The 22,168-nt window shown below is 34.7% G+C and overlaps 1 protein-coding gene and 1 long non-coding RNA gene across 4 annotated transcripts in view; one reads left to right on the top strand and one right to left on the bottom strand.

The window, feature by feature from the left end:
* zfh1 (Zn finger homeodomain 1) overlaps nt 1-22,168 on the top strand; it is a 200,471-nt gene that overhangs the window by 102,917 nt on the left and 75,386 nt on the right. The window lies entirely within an intron of this gene.
* Nucleotides 15,148-17,457, bottom strand: LOC145730717 (uncharacterized). The gene is made up of 4 exons (XR_014178666.1): nt 17,167-17,457; nt 17,040-17,109; nt 16,878-16,990; nt 15,148-16,789 (listed from the first exon to the last, which is right to left on the bottom strand). It is a non-coding gene; the product is annotated as an uncharacterized LOC145730717 (long non-coding RNA).

Below are 22,168 nucleotides of genomic sequence, written 5' to 3'. Positions count from 1 at the left end.
GTACAGCTTTGCGTGAGTAAAGTTAACATAAAGAGCTAGAAATTTAATGAATGAGGGGGGTATTAAGGGTCTTTTTTAACTACTTTTTGAGATTCAGTAACTCGGTAACATCTCGGTAAAAAGTCCAATTTTGGCAAATTTTTATTTTGCCCCAGAGGGGTTCCAATGTAAAGCAAAGGGCATATTTATACGAAAGGACTTCAGATTAGGTCAAATCAGTACTTTAAACCTTTCAAAAATTGGAAAAATGCCATTTTTTGTCAAAATTTTCAATTTTTTTTTGCTCCAAAGAGTTCCTGGGGAACATGAAGAGCTAGAGAGGCGAGTTTTGTCTCATTTTGTAGTATTTTTTATCCTCTTTCTAATGGCGATTTAGCGAAATTGATTGAAGTTCAAATAAAAAAGTTACACCCTTTCAAAAACTGAAAAAATTAAATTTTTGGTCAAAAGTGCAATTTTGTGAAATTTTTATTTTGCTCCATAAGGGTTCCAATGCACAGCTAAGTGCATATTTATACCAAAGAACCCTAAATTAGGTAATAAGCGCAAAAAAATCACTTTAAAATTTTACATTTTTCAAAACAATTGAAAGAGTGTAGGTATTAGGGGTCTTTTTTAACTACTTTTTGAGATACAGTATCTCAGTAACATGAAGAGCTTTTCCAGCAGAATTTTCTCTCAACTTACTGCAAAATTCTACATTTCGGTTCTGGTAGCTTTTCAGCCACTTTGTTTATATTCACAATCAACAAATATTGCAATTAAACAACACAGCTAAATTTAAGCCGAGATCCAATTTTTACAATGCGTTTTACTTGTTAAACTTTGTCATTTTTTAAGTAACAACAAAGTAAAAAAATGTTACTTTTAATTATTATTAGGTATACCTAAATCGACGCACGTGCCCCCGTAATGTTTCGACAACCCATTATAAACTGCTAAAGCCATCAACAGACTTATTTAAGGCATGTAAACATCTTAAGTCGGAAACAAAGCGGTACTCAGAAAGCTGCGTACACGTGGACCACACGGTTTCCTTTCAACTTCTTTAACGCACAATTAGTTCTTTTGAGTGGAACTGTTTTAAAGCCATCGAATGTGCGTCCAGGAAATTACTTTACCTTTAATAGTTTCCCACTATGCGGTGTGGCATTTCCGAAGAGGTTTGTTTGCTATTTCAATTATGTTACTATAAATACGTTCAGGATGTCGTGTGTGTTTGTGTGGGTGCACGCCTTTCCAGGAATGTTCTAAGGGTTTGACATTTACACATAGTTTCACTTTGATTGAACTAAAACCTTGAAATTATCATTATAACACATATTCAATTTAAATTCGTAGAGAGGATATTTTTGTGTAGTTGACCTTTCAAACCTTATCCGTACAAAAATAACCTATTGATTGATAAATGTAACGTTAGAATTATTAAACTGTAATATTTCCAGAACACGTATTAGTCATGAGGTACATTAGCTTGGTGACCTCAACTTTTTTCCTGAATACAATAAAGGCCGTAACGCATCACACACAAGGGGAAAGTTACAAGAGACAGAGTTTTCAGGAAATGGCCAGATTCTATGTGTGATTCATCCTTTGCCCTTTTACAGGATGTGACTTGCTGCATTATGTTTTGATAGGGCACACTCTTGATTTCCATCATTTTGTCATTCAATGTTAAGTTTTAAAAACTTTGCTCGCAGACCTGAGGACGAAATTTCGTTTCTTTAACACAATTTCCGTAGTTCCTACTAAGTATTTCGAACCAGATACTGCCGAAATTAATCCACGCTTCTTCCTTGGGAGTTTCCTAAATTAATTAGCAACTTTCTATATTTCTTACTCCCTTCCAGTAATTAAACAATAATACGTTTCAAATCGCGCTTATTTATTTTTGCGCAACTTGCCTGGAAGCGCCCGGACCAAGAACGGGTTTATTTCCTTCCCACAAAAGTTACGAGCCATGGCTCTGGTAACATCTTTCGCGCCACAAGGTAATTTTACAAGTAATTAAGGCCAATTACCAGATGTTATTAAACCCATTTCCGTAAGTCGTTAAAGAGAATGCGCCAGTACGAAGTACAGGGACTATGTCCCCCCGTAAAACATAATATGTATACGAAGTAGATTCGAGATAAGAAAGAAAACTGCTATCTGGGAAGGTCACCTGGGTCTCCGGGATATGATTCTTTAACCTGCCTTCATCTATCATGCGTGCTCCCAAGAGGTCGCACGTGTTATCTCGGTGATACGTTGTCCCATGTGGAGACCTTATTTGATTTTTATATACCGTGGTTTCAGGAGTTAGGGAATCCTGTCTGTCCTTTTCCAACGTTGTCATAATTCACTTTAAAAAATCAAGTCTTGATGTCAATACTCTAGAATCTAGTATTGAGTTTAGTACCTACTACTAAATCCTTAGGAGTCGAGAAAGAACTATTACAAGTGACAAATGACTTTAAAGACAAAACCCCCAATCTTTTGGTTTATAAATTTAGTTTCTTCAGTTTGAGTAAAAAATTTGCCAGTTTGGCAACATTGATTCTACCTCAATTCTAGGGGCCGATTTACCTATTCATAGAATCACGGATACGATTCGCACGCGTAATTCCCATGTGGGTTTCGAGGGTGATTTTTCGGTTTTATGAAAAATAATACCAATTTTACGATCTTATGTGTGGAGCTTGTATCGATCTATAATACAAATCGTAAAGGATGTGGGAATAAGTGAGCAAGTCGATGAATATTTGGGTGCGTGTTTGTTATCCCAAATTAAATCGAGTGGGAATGATTTTCCTGTAGTATTTTTTTAAGTACAATATTGTAAATTTCCTTTTGATGTAATCCAAGCAAATTGCTGTCGTTTTTTTCGTTTCTGGTGGCCCCCGTTTGCAAGTCCCATTGCTTCTAAAACTTTGGCCATTCTTTTTCATGATTTATACGGTCCATAATTACTATTGGATTTAATTAGGGCACCTAAGCGTCGATTGGTTTTCCCTTTAAAGTTCGAAGTTCATAAAATCATTACAGCAAACAGTAGCGCACTCTGAGATTTTAATTTTATTTTTCAATTTGATTTGTTAGTGATTGTAGAGTTCAAAAAATTGTTTTAGTTTTAAATTTACCGAACTGAACAGAATATGACCGTTAAAGGACGTAATGAATTTTTGGGCTATTTAACGAAAGGTTTCCTTCTACGCCCTTTGTTTCTAGAACTGACGCGTGTAATGGAACAGAAAATTGTCTGTTCGGTGTTCCTGCCCGAGAAATTGTATGCATTTTTTCTCGGCGCATTCCGAATCTTTTTGCACATTCCCCATTTTCCTGGGACATTTGTTTGCCCGCAGGACAACGACAAATCGCCGTTATCTACTTTTGGTCATGATTGGAATACGTTTATTCCAGGTTATTTCTTTAGAATTTGCAATCTCGGATTTACTTCCGAGAAAAACCAACATAACCGCAGATTTAAGCTAGGGTTATCAACGGAAAAACCATTTAACCACAATAACACGGTGAAATACAAATGGCGATAACAAAACCTGACTGTTAAACATGTGCTAGGTAAGTGGGCGGTGTTAAACTGCGTCTCATTATTACTGTTTAAATTAAACACAGATAATAGACGGCGTATCCTAAATAAATTGATAAATGCCGACGTACAATGGCTTTTGGCAAATACAGGACAGATACGTAAACTGAACGATCACCAAACCAATAAAATAAATCTTAATTTTATCTGCTATAATTTTGAAATCTGGGAAGTGACCTACTTGAAGTGCTCGTGGAAAAATATTTGCCACGGTATAGACGACAACATGCTTATCAACTTATTTAGTGAATAAGTGTTGTTTTGATAAATTTTCCAAAATTATGTTGTTTAATTACCTATAGAATATTCAATCTAGTTTAATTAATTATAATAGTATATTGCTTATTGCAAGAACTGATCATTTGATTGAAGTTAAAGTTTCTTTCCCATGAAAGTGTCAAAATTAGGACACCCGGTACAGAAAGTTGTTTTGCACAAGTCCAGTGCTAAACTCACTGGGCCAAATTGCTGATGTATCAAAATTTTGTATTTGTTTGTTGTTGTTTTTTTTATCTTTAGAGATACAGGGTTGGATTCCAAAATTATATAATCTTTTATGTAATATCTGTTCCTATTTTCTAAAAAAAAGTAGAATTCTAAAGTGAAGAACATTTTAAGAAAAGTTGTATCGTCATTTTTTGTTTACTAGTTATGTATCATTCCTTTAATAAATCTTATATTAATCTTAAGCTTCAAAATTAACAAAACATTTAGTAAAACCATGTTTTAAATAGCCTTACAATTTTTCCACAACTCGTGTATTTTAAATAGATTTTGTTAATACTTATTCAAAACTTGATTTTCCACATTTTACACCAGACAAGAAAGCCAAATGAAAAATAAATGCCAGAATGACATAAGTGTTACCTTAAAAACCGTTTCTGTGTAATCTAACTTTACTTTATCCGTTTTTATTTTAAGCTATTGATAATTACCGTTAATTTGACGTTGACGTAAAGCTAGTTTAAGAAATAACGAGAATCATTTTGAGGGATGTTTCAATTGATTTTTGTAAAATGCAGAGTTTTTGAGTTTTATACGTTTTACATTAGGCAGTGAAAATAAACTAGAATGTCGCAGTTCTGGAAAAGCAAAACAGATAATTAACAAAATCAAAAAAATCTAAAAGTGCCAGAACTGGGCAGCATTTTGAGTTTTTCTGAATTAATTTTATTTAATCTTGTAGTAAAGTATCAAGATAAATTAATATAAATTTTTTTAAATAATTTAATGATTCGGTCAATATTGTCAAGATAAAATATTGAAAAATAAAGACTAAAGCTGTTTTAATTTGTTATTTATTGATTTGTATCAAACACTGCAAGAAAACTTTTCTAAACATTGATTTCTGCAACTTTTGAACACAGTTTGACAGGGATAAAATTGCTTGTCCAAACCACTTGGAGTAAGAAAATGACAGCTTGGAATCCTCATTAAATTTTATATCCACTAACCGGAAAAAAAGAAAAAAATTTGGTAAAGTCAGTGAGCAAAGCGGTGTGAAAGTTTGAACTGCCAGGAACACAGTTTAAAAGGACAGTCAAGTACAAAATAGCCTGTAAAACCCACTTGAAGTAAGAAAAATACTGTTTTTAGCACATTTTTGGAATCCTCATCATATTTCCTATCCAATAACCGGAAAAAAAGAAAAAAATTTGGTAAAGTCAGTGAGCAAAGCGGTTTCAAAGTTTGAACTATCAGGAACACAGTTTAAAAGGACAGTCAAGTACAAAATCGCCTTTAAAACCCACTTGGAGTGAGAGAATGACAGTTTTAAGCACATTTTTGGAATCCTGATTAAATTTCCTATCCAATAACCTGAAAAAACACTACAAAATTTGGTACAGTTAGTGAGAAAAGCGGTGTCAAAATTTGAACTGCCAGAAACACAGTATTTGTAATTTACAGGTCAAATTTTTCTGGTAAAATATTTACTTTACCTGTAGTTTACCCATCACTACTTTTCAATAATGTATTAAAAGTAAATGGCGCCCAAAAGATTTGTACCTATAAAGATAAACAAATTCCCTCAAACCCTATTTGGCTTACCCTGTATACAAAAATCTTAGGGAAAAGACAACTGAACTATTTTTCTTAAAGTTCCATTGATACTTGCATTTTAGCTGTACTTAATAGTCACTTTTAATTACTAGCGCTTTGAAAAACTAATAACTGCCTAGGTTAAAATACGTCCAGGTTCAATGCGGCATATTACGTACACTTTGTAGTAGGGCATGACTTTTATTAAGTATGCAAATGAGGGGGAAAATTACTTTTCCCATAATCGTCATTATTTGTGCATTGACATCAACCGCAGCGTATGGTGATCGCACATATTGCCGTTTTTTTTACTGGACGTAATGTCGGTTGCCTAATCGGCAGTTTTCGCAAACGCTCTTCTCAAAAAATTGGTTTAAGTGACTTAAATATCAGTACAATTAGGGTTTTTAAAAGGTAATATTATAGGAGGGGGTGGTTGGTAGGTATTGAAAACCTGGCACTAAGCTTAAAGACAGAAAAAATTGAAAAATTCCAAACTAAGCTGCTGCAAAAACGCTCTCGTACGTTGATAGATCGTCCGGTAATGCCAACCTAAATCGACGTAAATATTGCCATCAGCTCACCGATGTCTCTTACGATGGGATCGCCGATATTAAAGCAAGTCCCATTTATCATTTTGATCTATTTTAAAGTGTTTCAAGGTTTTTGGTCATGTTTTCACCCCTTGACACGACCAATTCCACTCACCCAGACGAAACAAAAGTTTATTGTAAACAGCCTCAACAGCATCCCATTTCCTACAAACGGTCAATTTATTTTTTTATACTTTTTCCATTCCATAATTTGCGAAATCAAATTTAAATCTTGTCGAATCAGGTTCTTTTAGCAGGAGATTTATATGCGTCGCGGAGAAGGCCACACACGATTTTGTACTTTTTTTCGTTTACTTTCCTATAAAAATTTGTTTATTTTTTCGCACTCGAGGGATAAAGTAAGCAGACATCGGGGGTCGCGTATCGCCATTTTGGGCGCCTCGAAGCCCGCTGGAATTGGGATAGTTTAAAGATAACATCAACAATCTCGGGGATGTCTCTCGTCCCGTTTGTCATTCTTTTTAGTTTCAAGCTTCCTTTTTTTTATTAGTTTCACATTTCGTTTAAATGGTAATTGCTTTTCGACGATCTTTTAAATTACTTACTGAATGAAAAACGTTTAAATTTAAGTTCAAGATAATACTTGACTTGTTGTCAACTAACATCTAAAAATCAGGTAAAAATTAGTTTTTGACAAGGCGAGCAAACCAATGTGCATTCATAGAGGAAGATCCAAAAATTATTTTTGCGTCATATGCCAAGTAGCATATGCGAGAAAATTATTAATACAAATTTAAAATTAAAAACAAAATATATGGATATTTCATTCGTAGAAAAAATATTGTTCTTAACACGTGCGCAAAGTAGTTTTTCCGCACTTAAAGCTTATCCGAACTGCTTTTACGTGCGGGAAAACATAATTTTGCGCACTGATTAGGAAAACTACTATTTCAATTACTATACAGGGCTTCAGGCGTGATTAAAAAAGCACATTTTACGTTACAAATTCGATGCATTAGCATTGCTATCTCAGAAACTATAGTTGATAGAGCTATAGTGAAATTGAGGCAAAGCTGCGCATTTTATTGCTAAATAATTTCGTAAGAAAAATCAAAAAATTTCCATTACTTTTGGAGATATCCGACAAAAACCGAAAAAGTCAAATTTTTATATCAACTCTATGTATATCGATAATAGTTTCTGAGATAGCACTGTACAGGGTAAAAAAAAAAGTTTAATATCATAATATTGTTTTTTTTATTTCCGAACTCTGGTATGAAAATATTTAAAAGTTTGAAAAAAAAAAACAATATATTTTATAATTTTATTACCCTGTATATTGGAAACTAAGACTTTGCAGACAAATTATAGGAGAAACCTTTCTTCTGTCACATTCTATCAACACTTCTCTAGAGAATTTAGTTTCCTGATTTCAAGACTTAAGGCTCTGAAGTCTTGATCATAAAACCTAAAACACCCTGTATAGTTTTTGGTTTATATTTTAAAGCTTCTTAGCTAACTTAGAGTAAAAAACCAGACATAATCAAAACGAAGTTGCTCATTCACATACGACCGGAATTAAATTCGAAAAGTCCAAGCTTTAAAAACAGGATATGAGCCAGCAGGTTATTGCAACTTTCGGCCCCATGTTAATGAAAGAAGCGATGTCTGTCAGCAAACAAGACGATTAAAATGAGTTTTTGAAACACGCCCTATCCTGAAAGTGTTAACGTAGATAAGCCGAAGTGGTAATATATCAACTGGCGATATTCAGTTTACTGTTGTTTTCTAATCGTCGAGGCTTAGAGTTATCGTTTAGTTGCCTGTTGCCGGTACAGAGATATTCAAAAATTTAAAAAGCTCATCCCACAACCTGCCACGGTCATTTCCTGGCTATTTATCTGTTTCCTTTCAGTGGTGAGTAATATATGAAAATGCAGTTTTGTGTAGGATTCTAATGAATGTTTACTAAACACTTTTTATGTACAATGTAATTGCCGATCGTTATCCAGAAAGCTTTCTCATATGAATCTTTTCTCAATTACATTTCTTGGCTGAAACTAACCAGAAATAAAACGTCTCTAGGGCGTTTTAATGAAACAACAAACCGCTACAATAAGGCAAATTTAAAGCGCCACTTAAGCTCACTTTATTGAGCAGTAAGTCAAAAATCTTCCGCCTCGACCGATAAACAATTTCTGGAAACAAATTTGTCGACAAGCAATTGTCTTCGGGTTGTGGTTCGGTTGATCCACTGAACAGCCTCTTGGAATAACGCCAACGACAAACAAAACGAATATCACTTCCTACCCTCGTTTCTTTTCCACATTATTTCATCCATGCGAGACCATAGTTCCACGGTTACGCCTATGGAAACCCAAAATAAACACCGGCAATCGTCAAACCAGTGGTAAAATTTTGTTTATTACTTTTTTAATGGGTTCACACACACATACACACAAAGGTGAATAGTTTTTAATAAACAAGCTTCCTTAGAACCTCCCTCGGGATGAAAAGCGCCTTTATGTTGGGTATTTTAAAAGCGGACCGTGTTTTAAATGTAACGTGTGTAACAGTATACATGTTAACAAACTGATGCCGGTTTATAATTCCCGATCCGGGAATTTATTACACGCATACAGAGGAGAGCATTCATCATCTCAATTATCCCGAATTTTATTCATCCTTTCGGCAACTTTTATCCCGATTTCTTTGAAAGCAACCGGATCATTTATTTTGCCATTTTTTAACGTTGTAGTAGATGTTACAATTTAATGTTTCCGTTGTCTCGGTTTTAGCTTCTAAGATAATTATTTTATAAGAGAATATTCTATTACAAGTTGATAATAATTTTATCAATCACAAACTATATCCACTGTTGTTGTAGACTTAGCGTAACATTCTTTAAGTCGTATCATAGTAAATAGCTAAAATCCCATTGTTAACAATCAAATTAATGATTTTGATACATGTTCCAAATGAATTGAATTGAAGTTTCATAAGTAGTTCATAGGAAGCTACAAAGTAGACCAGGATCGCTAGTGTAAATAGCCAATTACGCATAGTTTTCAATTACGCACAGTGCCAGATTTACTATAATCAACAGGTACAAAAATGCAATAAGCCATATAATAGAATGTAATGGATCATTACCGTGCTAGTAGTAGATAAATAATATTTCTCATTAGGTCTCTTGATGATGTAGTAATATGGGAATAATACAAGGAGAAAAACAAGAAATGAATTTAGTTTCAAAACTCTCTTTGGCCTTGTTAAAGAGCTGTAAGCAATAATTACTTAAAATGCAGCCTCTGACGTTTTTCCAATTTTCTGGAAAACGGAGAAAGATAATTTAATTTGAAAACCAGAAATAAGTTTCACATAAAATTCTCTCAAACTTTCCCCATTTAACCGACTCTGCAGCTCTTACGGTTTCCGAGATCCCAATACACTGCAATAATGTTACGCTTGCCTATGTAAGTTGCACACACAAAACTTTACACTTGGTCGTAGGTAAAGTACGACACACGAGCGGTAAAGCATTTTACGTACTCAATTACATACACTCATTTTGTGCGTAAAATGCTTCTTTCAGCACTAGTTAAGTAATATACTATAAACAACCGTATAGGTAAGTCGTATTTACGTTTACTACATTTTTTATTAACACTTGTTATGTAATATATATTATATTGTGACTTTATGAACGAATGGTTTTGACAGTACAATTTTGAAATACTGAAAGCAACAAAACAACTCTATAAGAAGTGTATTATATCGACATATTAATCACCTTAGTTTATTAACGATTTGCAGTAAAATAGACCATTTCATTACCCACGTAATCAATTTTTAGCGTTACTGATTTACGCCCGCATTAACTCTTAAGTGTATATCAGATAATAAAATAGTTATATCCTCATAAAGTTTTGGTCTGGATGTCTGACTAATCCACGACAATGAGGGTGAAAGTTTTTGATGACTTTAGTTAGTCGAAACCGTCGAATTCCGGCATTGTTTATAGTATTTGCGACACTTATGGCGGAAAAAGTTTTCCCCGATGCGTTTGATCGATTTTAGATCTATTAGATGAGAATGTATTCAAAATGGCAGTCCCCCAATTACGCAATCCAACCCCAGAGGGGGTGGCAGAGCCGATTTGGCAGGACACCCGTGGAAAATCATTCCATCGTATTCGTTATCTCCACTCTACCGTGGCCGATGTCACCCCAGGTCCGGCCGTACCTTTTGCACGTGCTCAATGACAGATCTTTACTTTCGGCCACGCGACCTTCCAAATCCAGGACAATGATTCATTTGTTTGCTCTCCCCGTGATTCCCACATGCAGGGGGCAGCCCTTTTGTCGATGCGAGCGATTTATTTTTTATAATTAGATTCAATAATATCGGTATTGTGCATGGGCCAGTTGTCTATTCTGCAGAGTGAGGCTACAATTTATTACCTTTAGACGTTAAAAAAGCATTAAGCGCAAATCTGATTTAGCGAACGGATCGTGGGAGCGAAAGAACGCACACAAAAGGGTGATGCAGGGGATAGATGCGATGTTTGGTTTATTAGATTTGTGCCCTTTAGAGTTGATGCTATTAATAAAATTATGGAATGTAATAGATCCGCTCAGTTTCTGCTATTATTATATTAACTGCCACCATTCCATTAACAGTTTTAATTCCCGAAACAATTTTTGAAATTTAATTAAGACGATTTACAAAAGTTTTCCTGAAAATATTTCATAAGGAGATAGGGCAAATCACGTAAATATTACATGCGACATGGCCCATGTCAGCCCACTAATACCGTTCTTCTTTATTAATATTAAAGTTCGCTCGGTATTTGCATTATACATGTAGCTACATCCGCCATGTTATATTATAGACTATGTTTATTATTCCCTGCAGCGTCTATATATAATAAAATGCCGGTTTATTACATGTTTACGGTCTGTGCAACTCTCTCTCTTTCGCTTTACGGACTTATGTCAAAGTTTTTCTATATCACGTTTCCCTCCGGGAGATTCAGGCAATTTTGAAATATTCTCAAAATTGAGGGCTGCAAAATATAATATTTTTTGTCCCTAAAAGCCAGACTGACCGTGGGCTCATTTCCTGTTGGACCGGACATCCCCTCGAAACTTTTTACCAGTATTCCCTGGTTCAAATTCCATTCAAATCAAACTAGATCCAGGTTTCATTTACTTGTTTAGGGCAAAGTTTGATAAGAAAGGGGGTGTTGCAACTAAAGTATAATCGTCCTTATCGCGGAAATAGGCTCCTTTAGGAACGCGGTACGAGTATTTGCCCGCCAAACCGCGATACAAACAGAAACAGCGTACATTACCGGCCAAGATAGGACCAGTAAGGCCCAATCCCCAGAAGCCAAGACCTCTTGTTTTCCTTGAGACAATAAGGCAATAGAGATAAGTCTGAGGGTGGTCGAAACGCTTGCTAACCACGAAAACAACCCCTTCATCCCTCATATCAGATTCGGCCGGACGATTTCGGACAAACTTGTCGAACTGAGATAGTTGACATAAGAAACCAGTGGGCCAACGCCAATGTATTACAGTCACAATCTGTTTTTAGTTTTAATATTTTAAAAATAATGTTACCAATTTTAGTAGTGATAGTAAATTACTGGTAAATCTTTTACTTTAGTTAGCAATATTTGATCAGTACATTACCACCACCATTACAAATTCTGTGTTTCTGGCAGTTCAAATTTGGATCTAGATTTTTCAGGTTACTGGATAGGAAATTTAATGAGGATTCCAAAAATGTGCCTATTTTCTCACTCCAAGTAGCTTTTACAGACGATTTTGTCCTTGACTGTTCTAACAAACTGTCTTTCTGGCAGGTCAAATTTTGACACCGCTTTTCTCACTGACTACCAAATTTTGTAATGTTTTTTCATGTTATTGGATAGGAAATTGAATGAGGATTACAAAAATGTGCTTAAAACCGTCATTTTCTTATTCCAAGTAGGTTTTACAGGCTATTTTGTCCTTGACTGTCCTAGCAAACTGTCCTTCTGGCAGTTCAAACTTTGACACCGCTTTTCTCACTGTACCAAGTTTTGTAATGATTTTTTCAGGTTATTGGATAAGAAATTTAATGAGAATTCCAAAAATGTGCTTAAAACTGTCATTTTCATACTTCAAGTTGTCGTACTGGCGATTTTATTCTTGACTGTGTTTTTGGCAGTTTAAAGTATGACACAGCTTTTCTCACTCACCGTACCAAATTTTGTAGTGTTTTTTTAGGTTACTGAATAGGAAATTTAATGAGGATTCCAAAAACGTGCTTAAAACAGTCATTTTCTTACTACAAGTGGGTTTTACAAGCGGATTTATCTTTAAGTGTTCTTTCAAACTGTGTTTTTGGCAGTTCAAACTTTGATACCGCTTTTCTCTCACTGACTGTACTAAATTTTGCAGTGTTTTTTCAGGTTATTGGATAAGAAATTTAGAAAGAATTCCAAAAATGTACTTAAAACTGTCATTTTCTTACTCCAGGTAGGTTTGACAAGCAATTTTATCTCTGACCGTCAAACTGTGCTCAAAAGTTGCAAAAATCAGTTTTCTTGCAGTATTCGATACGAAACGTGTTTGTGAGAGTTATGACAGTTATTTTGACAGAGGTCATTACCTAACTAAATTATCATCCAAAAACCACATGAGGTCTGTCACTAATATCAAAATTTGCCTAGAATTTGCTATGATTACACTTTATTACAGATATTTAGACAATTGTCAGTAAATTACTGGTGAATTACAAATTCTTTAAAATCTTAATCTTTTTTTTTTGGGATTTTAAGTTTACTCTAATTTTACTTTACCTTACCGGTAAATATCCACGGTAAATTTACGTCCATCACTAAGTTGTAGCTATTAAAAAAACCAACAGGAAATTGCAGAAATGCAGAATTGCAGGTTTTTTTAAATAAATTCAGGACGATCCTGATGCTTGATATTATCCTCTAATTATTGCGCTGTTTTCTAGTTAAAAACCCTTAATAATATATTTAACCGCCTAAGCTATAACATTTCCCATAACATATTTAATAAGGGTGGTGATAATCAAGCCTAAAATAAGTTAATAAAGAGACGTAAGTGTCCAATTAATTTTGTCCTCATTTCCTCATAAAGTCGTCCCGTTGTGCCCGAGTGGCATCCTGTCGGCCGCACAGATCACTTTGCGGTAACATTCTTAAGATAAATAACCATATCGCCCTATTCGCACAGGCCCAAGACGGTCTAATGACCAAACAATACGGCCAACTGGCCGAGGAAAGGTCCCCAGATACGTGATACCAACTTCCCCGAACTTACTCTCAAGTTCTCCCACATCCAGATAACACAAATTAGGGATAATAAAAATAATTTAATGACAGCGCTAATAAAGGGAAATATTGTCTTTTTGATTTGTGTTTAGTGGCCATCTTTTAGGGTGTCCGCACCAAGTGAATATAGATAAATTAACGTTATCTCTCCAATTTATTTTTCCTGTAATATGTGAGAGAGAATCGTGCCGTGGAGTATCATATTATGTAATCTATAAAGAAATTATGCAAATTTGTGTGGGTTGTCAAAAGCGTTTTACGCAAAATGCGCGTGTAATATCAGGACCGAAATTAAAAAATAAAATTTCCCCGAGAGTAAATTTGCATGGCTCGGAACGGTTCCAAAATGGGACGGGGCGTGCTAATAATCGCTGATTATTTCCATGTGAGTACGGATTACAGGTCTTATTAGAGGCTATGGTAATATTAAACCTTTGTGCCCGGCATAATCAGAAATTAATATGAAATTCATTCATGTATACGCAATTAAAAGCGGAATGTTGTCAGAGGGAAGATACCCTAACCTTCATATTATTATATTTTCATATACGTAAGTAAATATGGATTATTTCCCCAGGCAAAAGATTCTTAAAAATAACCCCGATAACTTTGTGGGGTCAATTTATTATTCCACATCACACGGTCATAAATTCCCCCAATAAGGGAAATCTTTTTATTGGACATATCGAAGGTATAGTCCAAGAAAAAAACAATATATTTTATTTGACGGTACGTTTATAAGGTAATAAAGTCCCTAGAGATGGGTAGTAATAAATAACTTGGAAAATTATGGCTTCCATTGGTAAATCATTACCGAAGATCTTCACGTCAACTGTCATTACGAATTGAACTGTCTTGGAAGAAACTTTCCAAACCGAAAATTGCGCACCAAACAAAACTTTGCCTCTTTATTTTCGAACACAAAATCCGACCTTCTGAACTTGCCTCGCTGAAGAGGAATAACAATGGCAAAGCCAAAAGCGAAATATAATGAAAATAAATATTCCACTTATTTGCACGTTTCCATTGAATTTCACTTCCGGTCAGTTCGAACTTTTCTACTTTAGTCGTAAACCATATAAATGAAAATTATGTGTTTGGTCGGTGGTCGTAATGCGAAAAATCCACTGAAGTTGGATACGGTGGAAACGGACCACAATAGGGTAACAATGGGCACAGGCGCCATGCAACTTCTTGTATATAATTTTCGAAATCTTTTTGATTTGAATTATCGCAATTTGGCGCTCACTTACAACTTTTCTAGTCCACTTCGATGTTTTTGTCAAGAGGGACAAACTTTAACGGTATGTTATTGGGTTTTGTACCCCTTTTTTCCAGAAACGAAAGAATTTAATTAGTTCAAAATTGTTAACGACTCTGACAGCACAAAAAAGTTGAAAAGAAAGGTTAGGAAGGATTAGAACACGGTGTACAGGACCGTATTTATATTATTTTTTAAACTAATTTGACTTGTTTTAAATTCGTTTATTTTACCCACTGAAACCCAAGAACGTTTATTTTATGATAAATATAAAGCAATAACCGAAAAAGATCAATTAACTGGTGAGGAAAAATCATTTTTAAAGAGATGAGCGAAAAACTATAACTAAAAGAATCTGATGCAATTAGTATATCTAAGCAATTTATTTTTGACAATCATTTTTTTCTAAAAACTTCATTTAAAGTAATTTTGAGAATTTTTTAAAATACAATCCTATTTTGAATCTGAAAACCACTGATCTTTTAACTATATTTTTCACAATAACGTGCTACTAAAAAAGGTATTAAAAATGCAACGTTGCCTATTCTATAAATTATTTTCTAAACCACACTTGTATCTAATTAATATCGATCTAATTATTATAAATTTAATATGACCATATTCTAAGTTGAAAAACACACTAAAAATTGTTAGAATAAATTAATACATTAGTAAATACTTCATAAAACCTGATTTTCAACAAAAAAATTTAAATTACAATTTTACTAAAAATTTATAAATAGCGCATTTTTACTTGACTTTTTTTATGACAAAAGTGGTAAAATTGACCATTATTTAATAGGTTAGGTTAGGTTAAATAAAATTGTTATTTTTATTTAAAACTGCCCAGTTTAACCTAAATGATATTATGGTTAATATCCCATTTTTATAATGTGTAATTGTTCTTATCTATAAATGTGATAATAAAATTTAGATTTAGAGGGTAAACTATGATCAAATTTTTACTTTATTGTAAATTATGACAATTATCAATTTAAAAATGTTTCAATTGTGGTCATTTTCACTTGAGATTTTAAGTTGAAATAAGCATTTGGATTGATTTTACTCTTTCTCCAACTTCAAAATACTTTTCAATTTAATTCTCTCTACATTATAAAAGTCTCTTTTACATTATAAAAAGTAATGTTTTTACATCAGGAATTTGTGGTAGGATATTGTACAGATATTTTGCAGACCCACTGAAACTAAAGTATCGTAAACAATAACAAAATCTTAAAGATATTACTAATTATTTTGCAGATGAGTGAACTATCTGCTCTGTTCATTTTTAACTCATTCGCCACTCACTTTCACTTTTGAGATAAGTGATTACGAACATTTAGGAAGATTTCGGAATTCTATCTTAAGTCATCGTTACTGAGAGAAAACGTCTTCTACTTAGAGCAGTATAAAAGACTCTCAAAACTCAAAAGAAACCTTGTTACAATTTTACTTTATGAGAAACACTCTATATGTTTACTTCTAAGACCTGTGGAATAGAGTTTACATGGTGGAGTAGTATAATTAATAAATGTCGTCGTTATATTGCTCTGACAGACTTTCTTTCTCACTCTAAGATTGACTCCCTGCTTCAACTTTTCTCGGAAATAATTTTTAAATGAAAAAACTGTGATTACGGACCTGTTTAGAGATACTCAACCCCGTCTCTATGCACGAGTGAACGCTTATCGAACCACGTGCAGAAGAATAGCACTTTAATTGTTCACCTATTCTTCGTTTTGAACGAGCAACAATACACTCCCTCTCTTGGAGATTTATGTTAATGCAGTTCCGGGATAAAATAACAATTTTAGTAGCAGGAAATTATAGCTAAAGTTCACTTTTTCCTGATTAATGTGTGTTGACTTTCGCAAGCCAAAGGTTGTAGAAGTTTGTTTTGTTGAAGTACGTGCCACCAAACATATCCGTGACGGAATTTAATTACCTTATAGGCTTTTGAAAGAGATTTTCCCTGTAGGAATTGTTACCTAATCAATTAGAGACACACCATTATGCTTCGGCAAGTCATTGATCGAAATTAAAAGGAACAAAGTGATATTAATAGATGTCTCTTACAAGGGAAGTCCTGTGTCCTTTCAGTCCTTTTGCACGTTTATCACCGTCTATGTCGACGACCTTGGAATGTTATTCCTGGATTTTCCAGTGTAAATAAGTCTTGTTGAAAACGTCTAGTAACAATAACGATATAGGTAAGTTAAGGATTTGAAACTCTCTAACCTGGATTTTGTTTCTGGAAGTTGAAGTTCCAAACTCCATGAATGTGGGTCCAGTTTCCATGCTGTGCGACCTGATGCGGTAAGCGTCACAAATAATTAATTGATTGTATTGTCTGCAAAGTAATTACCTGACTTCCAGGCTTGGCGTTCGTTCTGCGTTATAATTCATCCTTCTCTTTTTGGGCCACTGGACAAGGGAACAATGGCTAGGTACGAGGTAAAAAAAGGGTTTACGCCTTACTGCCCTTTTGGCTGGCCGAACACGGTGCCCACTTCTTGCCATTTATTTTTAATTAAAAGCTTCTGCTCGGCCAATTAACGTTTTTTCTATACACGAGCAGGGTAAAATTGACAGACGCCATGGGTTTACCTAACAAAATAAATAATCAATACTGGGGGTTGCTTTGTCAATAGGTGTGTATAAAATTCGCATAAATACAAAGCAAACAAGAATCCATTGAGTTTGTAAATAGAACAAATCGCCCTCTACCTACAAATCTGTCACCGGTAACAATACAAGCGTGTGCGGCAAGTGAACCGTTACAGAAACGTATAAACTTGAACCGGTTCTTTTCTAGACGGTTTTACCCCTAAGTTGATTGTGATTTATTGGTTTTAATCTATATTATGCATTTAAAGCCGTTAGTTAGTAATAGCAAAATAGAAAATGGAAAAGTTTCTGCCGTCAGAAAGTTATGGACTAACTAGACTGATCAGTTGATGGATTTTGAACACTTTTGATTTGTAGAACAAAGTTTTGTTTCATTTAACTGCCTTCACAAAAATTATAATAAAACATATCCATATTGTTTTACCTTAAATTTTAATTGGAAGAAAACTACCTGATTGTTAGACTACTCTTGTCCGATCGGAAATTGGCTATCATCACAGGTTTCCTTGGACTATCATTTGGAGAAGTGTGTATTTCTGTCCTCTCATTGTAAGTATGATCCAGAGGTATTAAAGCTTTCTTATCTTCTATTAGTAATTCTGCCTCTCTAGGGAATACGCCACATTCTACGGTAGCACTAGCACCAGAATTTGAATCCTTGTAGCTTGTAGATGTGATTTTTCTTTCTCAACTCCGTACAACAACGCGGAAAAAACGTACCAACGCAGCATCCTCATCCTAAATTCCATGTTAATATCCCGACTCGTAAAAAACTTCTTCATTTTTACAAACATTGATCTGGCTAAATCTATCTTCGTTCTTATTGCTCTTGTTTGGTCACCCGACTGTTCTATCCTAGATATTTATATGTTGAAACATTGTCTATCGTGGTATTTACCACCGTCAGGTTCGCATGGTTTTGATCTTGTAGGAATTTTGGTTTTATTAATTTGTGTGTCTTCAAAATTGCTCTCGTTAACAAGACGGTGTCATCAGCATATCCCATATTATTAAATGCTTATCTATTTATAACTACTCCCACTAATCCATCTTCTAGAGTTGCTCTAAAAAATAGAGCTATCGATCTATTTGCTATAGAGGTTACATAGAAGCGATGATAGAATGCAACCTTCTCTCATTATCACAACGAATTTCTTCTGTTGGTTGGTTTTCTACCATTGCTACATTAGCTTTTTGACCCCTTAGATTACTAAGTATTCTAACGTCGTTTAAGTCAATTTTCTGCTCACGAGAAGCTGAGGTAGTTTGTCACGTTTCACCTTTCACCTTGTCAAAGGCCTTCTCGAAATCGATGTAACACGCTTCTTGGTTTATATCGCGGCAGCGCTGGAAAAGATCCCAAGCCCCTCCAAGCCTTCCAAGGAATCCAAATTGTGTATTGCTTATGTCTTCTTCTAGTCTTCTGTAAATCCTTTTGTAAACAATCTTTATGAACAACTTCCGAGGATTTTCTTGGGTATGAGGACAACAGTGGATGAGTGCCATTGTTTATCAATTTCTCCCTTACCATAAATGCGATCAAAGAGGTCCAGAAGAATATCAATTACATCATCATCAAAGAGTTGGATAAGCTCTATGGGTATCTGATTAGGACCAGAACTATAGAGCTGAAATTAACCACTTTCTGCTTGCAAATCAAAGCTTGAATGAGTTATTTACCTAACAAGTGCGAAAAGTGCTATATTTCCGCAAAGCGTAGTTTAGGCAATCAGTTTCAGGGAGGGAAAGTCGCTTTCCGGATGTGTACTCTTTACTTTAAATAACATTACAGTTGTGAAAATTAAAGTCTTTGTAGCACTTACTAAGGAAGATAGGACCCAATCTAAACTCTTATTCCCAATCTAACTATAAGGTTTTCAGTTTATGTGTATAAAAACGCAATTCTTAGGTTTTCTTCAGCATTTCAGCTATTAAAACTTTTTGGAAATCCTTGAAATCCAGTTAAAAACTCTCTTAAACTAGCTTTTGTTCCTGATAATAAGAAAAATTGTTTTATTCTCAGACTCATCAGCTGATTTATTCTACTTATCATTTTCTAAAGAAAGACCCAATCAACAATAGTATGGAGACAATTTAATTAAAAATGGTAATCAAAATATGTAGAACTGGCTATCACGTGATGATGGTGATTTCTCAAAAGCTCCACTGCCAATTCTATTAAAAGCATTATTTAAAAGTGAATCTATATTCATTAAAAGACATTTATCCCTCTTAAAAATAAATTACAGGACCCTAGTCAACTATTGAATTTGCGTACACTCAAGCTATCGCTGCTATTAAGAAGAATAATAAATTAATACTCCTAAAACCGACAATTCCATTAGTTAATACCGTTGTCGACAAGAAATGATGCAGCACCGTCGCCCCGAATTAGATACGAATCCAAAAAACCCTCGTCATGTTTTCTCAATAATTCAAAAGTGGTGCAGAGGGCGTTATCAAATTAAGAAAATAGCTTAATAATTAGTAAACACAATTACGATCCCCAAAACTTTGAGTGGGAGCTTTTTTGTTTGCTTTTAAACTGCACAAATATACTTTGAGCTACATAAAAGGAAGATCTTAAGTAAATGCGCAAGATTTTTTTTGCTGATGCTGAGCGATTGTCTGAAGTTTGTATAACTATCAGGGGCAGTGGCAGAGGGAGGGTGGCTTGTCAACTGAGCTCCCCTAAAATTTTGATTTAGAACTAGGGGAGGGTAGAGTGTCATTTTACCGGACACGCGTTACGCACACAACCAGGCGTATGTGCAGATGCACTGATGCGAAATGCTTTGTTAATTTGACTTCACACCTTCGTCAACGTTTTTTTCAAAAGGAATTAAAGGATTTTTTTCTGAATTCTAGACGTAACAATTGTAGGTGCAAAATTGATAAAAAAAAAGTGAACAATATAGAGTTTGGAACAAAGCTCGCAGTTGAATCAATTCTCCATTACTCTCTGGTGTACGTTTAATCCAACTGGAGTTAATCGTTTTATTTTTATTATCTGCGGAGCTAATTTCTCCATGAACGAACCAAAAAAACGGCCAGAATGAAAAACGGTAAGCGGATTAGTAATAATTTTTACCAGGGCTAGTCGGGTGCGATAATACTCTGACTCATGCCGAACGGGCGCTGACGGTCCGTCATCTGAAGAAATGGGGGCAATGATGCGGTCTCTCGTCATAAATACAATTATTAATAGTTGACTTACCTTCCGCTATGATAGATGGATTTAACTGCTCAGTTTCCGAACAGTGTTTGTTTCACTGAGTGCCCGTAACGCCTGTGGCGCTTTTGTGATCGATTTGTAAACCAAAATGTGATTTTTTTTGCAAAAATGCTACCAATCACAACAACTCTCCCATGTGAAAGGTCGTCGACTTTACCCATTCATTTCTGCCAAAGGGAACGTATAGTTTGGTCCCCATTCACCCCTGCAGAACTAATCGGACAATATAACTAAGCCGGGCTTCGACACACATTGCCGTGTGTCTGGCATCCTCTAATCTGCATACACAATTACGGCACGGTGACACTGTATGGACCAAAACGATAATAATCAATCTCTTATGAGTCACACCTTGGACTGTATTTGTGTGTCACTAAATGTGGAATTATACGAAACCTGCTATTAAATAAGCATAACACGGTGAATAATCCAAACAAACCAGACGTGAATCAATATGATTTGATTTTCTTCTCAGAAACTGATTTAATAATATTATTATTTAAGCAGGTTTCAAGCCAATATGCAGATTGATCTCGAAATTCCAGGATGTGGGATGGAAGGAGCTTATTGCTGTTGTGAAAAATGGTAAAAGAAGAGTACCTAAAAAACATCAAAAATCACTTCTTTCTTGATAGTAAAAAATAAAATTTTGTAAATTTTTTATTTAGCTTCACAAGATATTCAATACACGGCATATAGCTTAAAGGGTATTAAATTAGGTAAAGTAAGCTCAAAAAAAGCAACTCATAACTTTGCATTTTTTAAAATAAAAAAGAATGAATGAATAATGAGGAGTATTATGAAATTTAATATCTCGGAAAGGCGAAGGGCTAAAGACGCGAGTTTTGGCTCATTTTGTAGTACTTTCATACTCTCTCAGGATTTCTTAAATACTCCAGCAAATCTTAAGGTACAACGATTTTGAGAATCAAATATATAAATTGTCTAAATTCATTTAGCTATAACGTCAACCATGTCTGATATTGAATTAAAAAGAAAATTATACAGGATGATTCACAAACTAAAGGGCACAGAGCAAAGGCACGTAAAGGACCTCAAAACAAGTTTTTGTTCAGTTCGCAGAAGCAACTGCAAACTGGTTTCCAACTAAAAATCGGAAAATGTTGGCCTTTATTGGTTGAATGCTCACGTGACATTGACATTTTCTAATGGCCAATAGCTGGACATATTCCTCTGTGGGAGTTAAAAAGAAAATAACAATATTTTTAACACCCTGTATCTCGTTAACCATGAATCTGAAAAAACCTTAAATGGTAACTCGACGTTTTGAGGTCCTCTACATGCCCTTGCATCATTTTGTATGTACTTTTATATGTCAATGGATAGCTTAATAATAAATAATGGATTTCCAAAAATATGACCGCTTGTATTGATAGGTTGCTCCGATTGGCCGTTAGAGGGCTTCAAACTTGATTAAATTTTTTTCTTGACAGTTACCACTCAATTTAAAAAAAATCGAGCAAGTGCGTCCCTGATATTCGGC

This window comes from Ips typographus, linkage group LG6, assembly GCF_016097725.1.
Source record: "Ips typographus isolate SLU linkage group LG6, UJ_Ityp_2.0, whole genome shotgun sequence".
NCBI classification, from domain to species: Eukaryota; Metazoa; Arthropoda; class Insecta; order Coleoptera; family Curculionidae; genus Ips; species Ips typographus.
Note: the sequence above shows the minus strand (reverse complement) of the source record. Positions and strands in the feature narration are given on the sequence as shown.